The 5,202-nt window shown below is 37.7% G+C and overlaps 1 long non-coding RNA gene across 1 annotated transcript; it reads left to right on the top strand.

Moving 5' to 3' along the window:
* The first annotated feature begins 2,729 nt into the window (after positions 1 to 2,729).
* On the top strand, positions 2,730 to 4,806 carry LOC144699970 (uncharacterized). Its single transcript, XR_013580657.1, has 2 exons — positions 2,730 to 3,984; positions 4,634 to 4,806. It is a non-coding gene; the product is annotated as an uncharacterized LOC144699970 (long non-coding RNA).
* The last annotated feature ends 396 nt before the right edge of the window (positions 4,807 to 5,202 follow it).

The raw sequence follows: 5,202 nt of genomic DNA, 5'->3' as shown, positions 1-5,202 counted from the left end.
CCAAATAAGTTTTAATTAAATACAAACATATATTCTATGACTTATAAATTTATTTTTTTGTGAATTTAATGTCAGAATATTCTGTTAAGATACCTTAAAAGTAATAAAATTCATAACTTCTTGCTATAAATGTAATAGTTTATTTAATCTCTATTAGCATGCATTTATGTAGTGTAACTAAAAGCATTAGGGATTTAATATATTTTTACCATGGACACATGAAATCAATAGGTAGGGCACTTATGATCATTTTATTGCAAATAAGCGCATGAATACATGAATTAATACTAAGAACCTTATTTTATTTCTGATTATCACATATATTATTTTCTTAAATGGATTAGTGGAAAAGCCCATACCATTTAAGGAATAGCTGACTAAGCACATATATATTATTGAAAAATATCTTAAGACAGTATACTGCAAGATTTTTATTTTCCAAATTAGTCGTGTGAACAGAAAAAATAACAAGTGAGCTCCTCGTCCTCATCATTATTATTCAAAGAAACTAACCAGCTTAGTTTTATTAAAAGATCTATAGATATTCAAAGGATCTATAGCTTAGTCTGTAAGTCTTTATTATTATAGCAAAGAAAATAAAAACAAAAAAATTCAGGCATAAATAAGGGTATAAATAATCGGGCAAAAAGCCAATGATTATACCTTTTAATCTTCATCCACCCCTAATATGATCAATTGAAGAGGAAATGAAAGATGCAAGATACTCTATCAAAAGTTTAGAACATGACCCTTGAATGATGACTATGGCATGGGTAAATTTTGATATAACTAGAGAATCTATATGTGATGATGAATAAATTGATGAAGCACGATCGTAGTGGCAGGTCACTTGGTTCTATGATGAATGATTTAGTGGATCAAACTTACAATATAATAAATTAGCTCAGTACCTAGTTGAATAATTTTCAATCTGAGTTCCCTCTCTTTCTTCTCTTCCCCTTTCCTGAATTATGCTTCTAGTGGGGACAAGATGTGGAGGAATTTGACTTATAGAAGAAGAATCTTAAGAAAGAATAGGAGATCCAATGTTCTAAAGATCGTGTGGATACATCTAGAGGCCAAACATCTGAACAGCTTGAAGATGCTCGATAGCAGAACCAAGAAATGACAGATTCAATCAGTGCAAAGGTCATGTTTTTTTGTTTTTTCTGTGTTTGTGGTTTTTAAATCCATTTTCAATTTGATATTTTATTGTGCAATCAAGTTTGAATCTGATCAATCAATGCCCCAACATTTCCCAACAGCTATGTTGTTCTATTAGTCCATTATTCAGTTATCTAGCTCTTATAGATGCCTTAATCATCCAATGACTCATCTTATTGCCTAAATGATCCCTGAAACTCCTCAATACCACGTTAAGTGTCATGGTTTTAATTATATTGCCTAAGAAAATCTAAAAAATGTACAGGGCCCACCATGGGTAGAGATTAGATCTTAAAGGCTTCAAATTCATGTGTAGAACAGTAATAATTATCCCAATAAGGCATGGGGGGCTTCATAGTGATGAAAAATCAGTTAATTAAAAGAGGACGACAAGAAAACTATAATAAGAGATATGAGCAAAGAACTTATGAAGTGGGAAGGCATGAATACTTCTTATTTGTACCAGATATTCCAAAAATATGCTGAATTTTTTAATCATATATGGTTAAATTAAAATAATGTTTAATGTTCTACATCTGATTATATTTTGATCAAATATAGATAAAAGGGGAACAATCATATTCTGCCCTTGCTTCAAACTAATTGCTTGAAACTAATTGCTTCAAAGATAGTCTAGAGGGATGCTTTAAATAGTGGCATCATCTTTGCAGACCATTGTTAAATGAGATATTGATGGCACATTCTTTGCTTATTATGTAGTTTTCCTGTTGAATAGAGCTAATTTATTTCATTTTGAGATATAAAAACAAAAAAATTTAAGATTATAATTTAAGATGTGGAAGAGGTCATATCTAATGACACAAAAAAAAATTCTTTATATCAAACGAGGATAAAATACATATGAATTGAGAACATATAAAATTAGGTGACCCGTAAAAGACAGATAGGGAGAAAGCAAAAAATATTTTTGGCATATTAATGTGTTTTCTGCCGTTAAAAAGATTGGTGTACTTATGTCACACTAAATTGGTAATTTTTCTCCATCCACAAATGCTAAAATTTGTTCATGAGCTGCAAACTTTCATATGAAAGTTGAAATTATGGATACTTGAATGATGCAGAAACTATTTCTGTAAGCTATAATTATTGATAATAATATTATCAATCATTACATTTTTTCATGATATAACAACTTGATGGTGCACGCCATCTAGAACCATCGAAGACGTCATCCGCGCCACCGCCATCGTCGTCGGCTGCCAGGGGAATTATGCTCGTCTATCGTGTTTTGATTTCTTGTCTTCTTCGTTAATTGTGTTTCATGTTTTTTGGACTCGTCGAGTTGCCTTCATCGCATCGCGACACGTCAGTCGTTTTGTACGTGCTCTTGTGTCTTGTCGTTGTGCAGGGAGGGGTCCTTAGCCTTTTGGACCCCCTCCCTTTCCCCTTTTTTTTATGTTTATTTTCCTCTATTTTGTAAGGGGGGGGCATTATATACGGCCCCCCTTAATGGACCTTGTCTTCCCCCCTTAAGGATCCATTAGGGCCCATTAATTCCCCTACTTAAGGGAAAGGTGGCCCTAATGAAATCAGACCAGGAATTTCATCGAGTAGTTTTATTTATCGATTTTTTAGTCTCACCTTAGAGAAGAAGAAGAGTGAGTAGAGGAGGGAGGAGGAGGGGGGAAGAACACCGGCGGATTGGGAACTGCGATTGTCCAACCGAATTTCGCCCTCCGTCGTCGTGTTGAGCAGCTCGCCCTCCAGGTCAAGAACGCGACCGAGGCATGGACCGTCGCTCTGCCATCGCTAAGCGAGCGAGGACCTTACCGGGAAGAAATTGGCGATCCCGTTATACGGGCGGATCTCACTGCTCTGCCGTCGCGGGAGGAAATTGGCGATTCCCAGCTTATCAGGCGGATCTCACCGCTCTACCGTCGCGCGAAGAAATTGGCGATCCCCTTCTTATCGGGCGGATCTTGCTGCTCTGCCATCGCGGGAAGAAATTGGCGATCCCATCTTACCAGTGGTCGGTCGATCGGACGAATCAGAAGTGAGCCGGGGCTGAGGATTTGCTGGAGGACGCCGATTCACTCAGAGTGGTCGATTTACATCCACAAAAGTCGACTTCTTTGTGCAATTCCGGAGTCCTAATTAGGAAACGGGACATTTCCGGCAACCAGGGAGTCATCTCTGCGCAATCCGGGGACTATTTAGACGCTCGACCAACAACCTCGTCTACGTCGCCGTGGTCGTCTGTGGACTCAGAGAACGGAATGGCTGGCCTACCCGGGTGCTGAACTCACGGATCTCCCGAGGGCACCTGCGACGTTGCAGATCCCCGCTTGCGCTGCACTCCCAGGCTGCGCTTGTCGGGTGCCCCGTGTGCTTGAGCCGCTTCGCCATCGAACCCCCCCATCCTCCTCGCCTCCGCTCTTCTCGTCTTTGCTCCTGCACTACGCCGCCAGTCGAGCCGCCGACGCTCTCCAGCTCCTCCCCACCGCAACCTGCATCGGCTGCCGCCATTGACGAAGACTCTGTACATGAGCCACGCGCCGATGAGGTACGTCATCCCTCCATCGCTCGTTACATTACGCCTTACAATGTACTTTTCTAATGGCTCCACTGTGCTTCGGATAGATAGGTGAGAGAGGAAAGTTGAGCATAAACTACGATAAGTGAGCGTTTTTACCAGTATGGACGAGCCTGTCCGTTATGTGCGAGCCCTATGGATTGATTCCGTTCAGCTCGTAGATGTTGTCGTCTCCTCCGACGAGGTCTGAGAGACCACCATCGCCGTCACCTGGCAACCCCATCGGAGCACAGAGCTCGGCATCTCCATCAACTTGGGGCCTGCAAGTATGACACGTAGGATGCATTCATTTTGCATCGTAGCTGCATACACCCGTTTAGGATTTTATCCGTCATACGATGACGACGTGTGACATCACTATCTAGGTACCGAGCAACAGACTCGGTACTGACCAGACGACGTCCTAGACGACGTACGGCATCAAAACTCTATTATTACAATCATATCCACTGGTAATATCTATTCAGTTAGCCTAAGATTTATTTCATTGATTAAGTGGAATTCATAATATAAAGATAATTCGAAGATACTTTAAGATAATTAATTTGTATAACCTTTGAAGATATGATTCAGTTATTTGAATGCATATTATCCATCGAGTAAGTCTTAATTTTAGCATCTAAGTCTAAGATATAAGAATTAAAATTGATATTAAAAATAATCCTTAGATATCATATTTTAAATACTCTAGATTCATTTTTCAATAGAGATTCTTATCATTTCTTAAGTACCATCACAAAAATATATTGACCATCATCTGCCTTATCCATGTGATAGATAATCTTCTGATATTTTCAGCATCTTTAGATTGATCATCTGATTTATAAATAATTTTCAATTGAGTTGGTGCAAGGTTTTTCAAAATTACACTAACTGCCACTGTTGACTGAAAATGAATCTTTTGTTTGACTCAAGGTGAGTTGGGAAGCATCTCGTGGTGAGTTATGAATTAATGCTTCATGGAGTTTTTGAATGACTTGTTCAGGGTCTTGAGTTTGACTCAGGAGTCAAGTAGTGTTCATGTGTGAAGTGAATTATGTTTGAACTTGCTTCACTTAACATGGAAAATCATGCAACCTGGTTGAAAATTTGTTTCCCTGGATTATAAAATAATTACTTTTGCCACATATAAAGTATACTTTTGCCAATTATATTGAGTAATCACATATAAAGTATACTTTTTCCACATATTTTTAAAAAATAATGGATTCCTTACTCTGTTGAATAAAAAAACATATTAATGGAGGTAACATTATTTTTTTGATATCCAAAATCACGAAATTAGCATGGGTTAAATTATTGACGTATGTTAAGAAGTATGTAAATATTCCATTTACAATTAAAGCATTAAACCTCTGAATGACTTTACTTGGAATTGGATTAATCGAAATCGTCTAACAAAAAATCAACCTTCAAATTTTTGTATAAATAAAAAATACTATTTCCATAATTTTTTTAATAGTATAAATTTTCATATAAAAAAT

This window comes from Wolffia australiana, chromosome 2 (genome assembly GCF_029677425.1).
Source record: "Wolffia australiana isolate 7733 chromosome 2, ASM2967742v1".
NCBI lineage: Eukaryota > Viridiplantae > Streptophyta > Magnoliopsida > Alismatales > Araceae > Wolffia > Wolffia australiana.
Note: the sequence above shows the minus strand (reverse complement) of the source record. Positions and strands in the feature narration are given on the sequence as shown.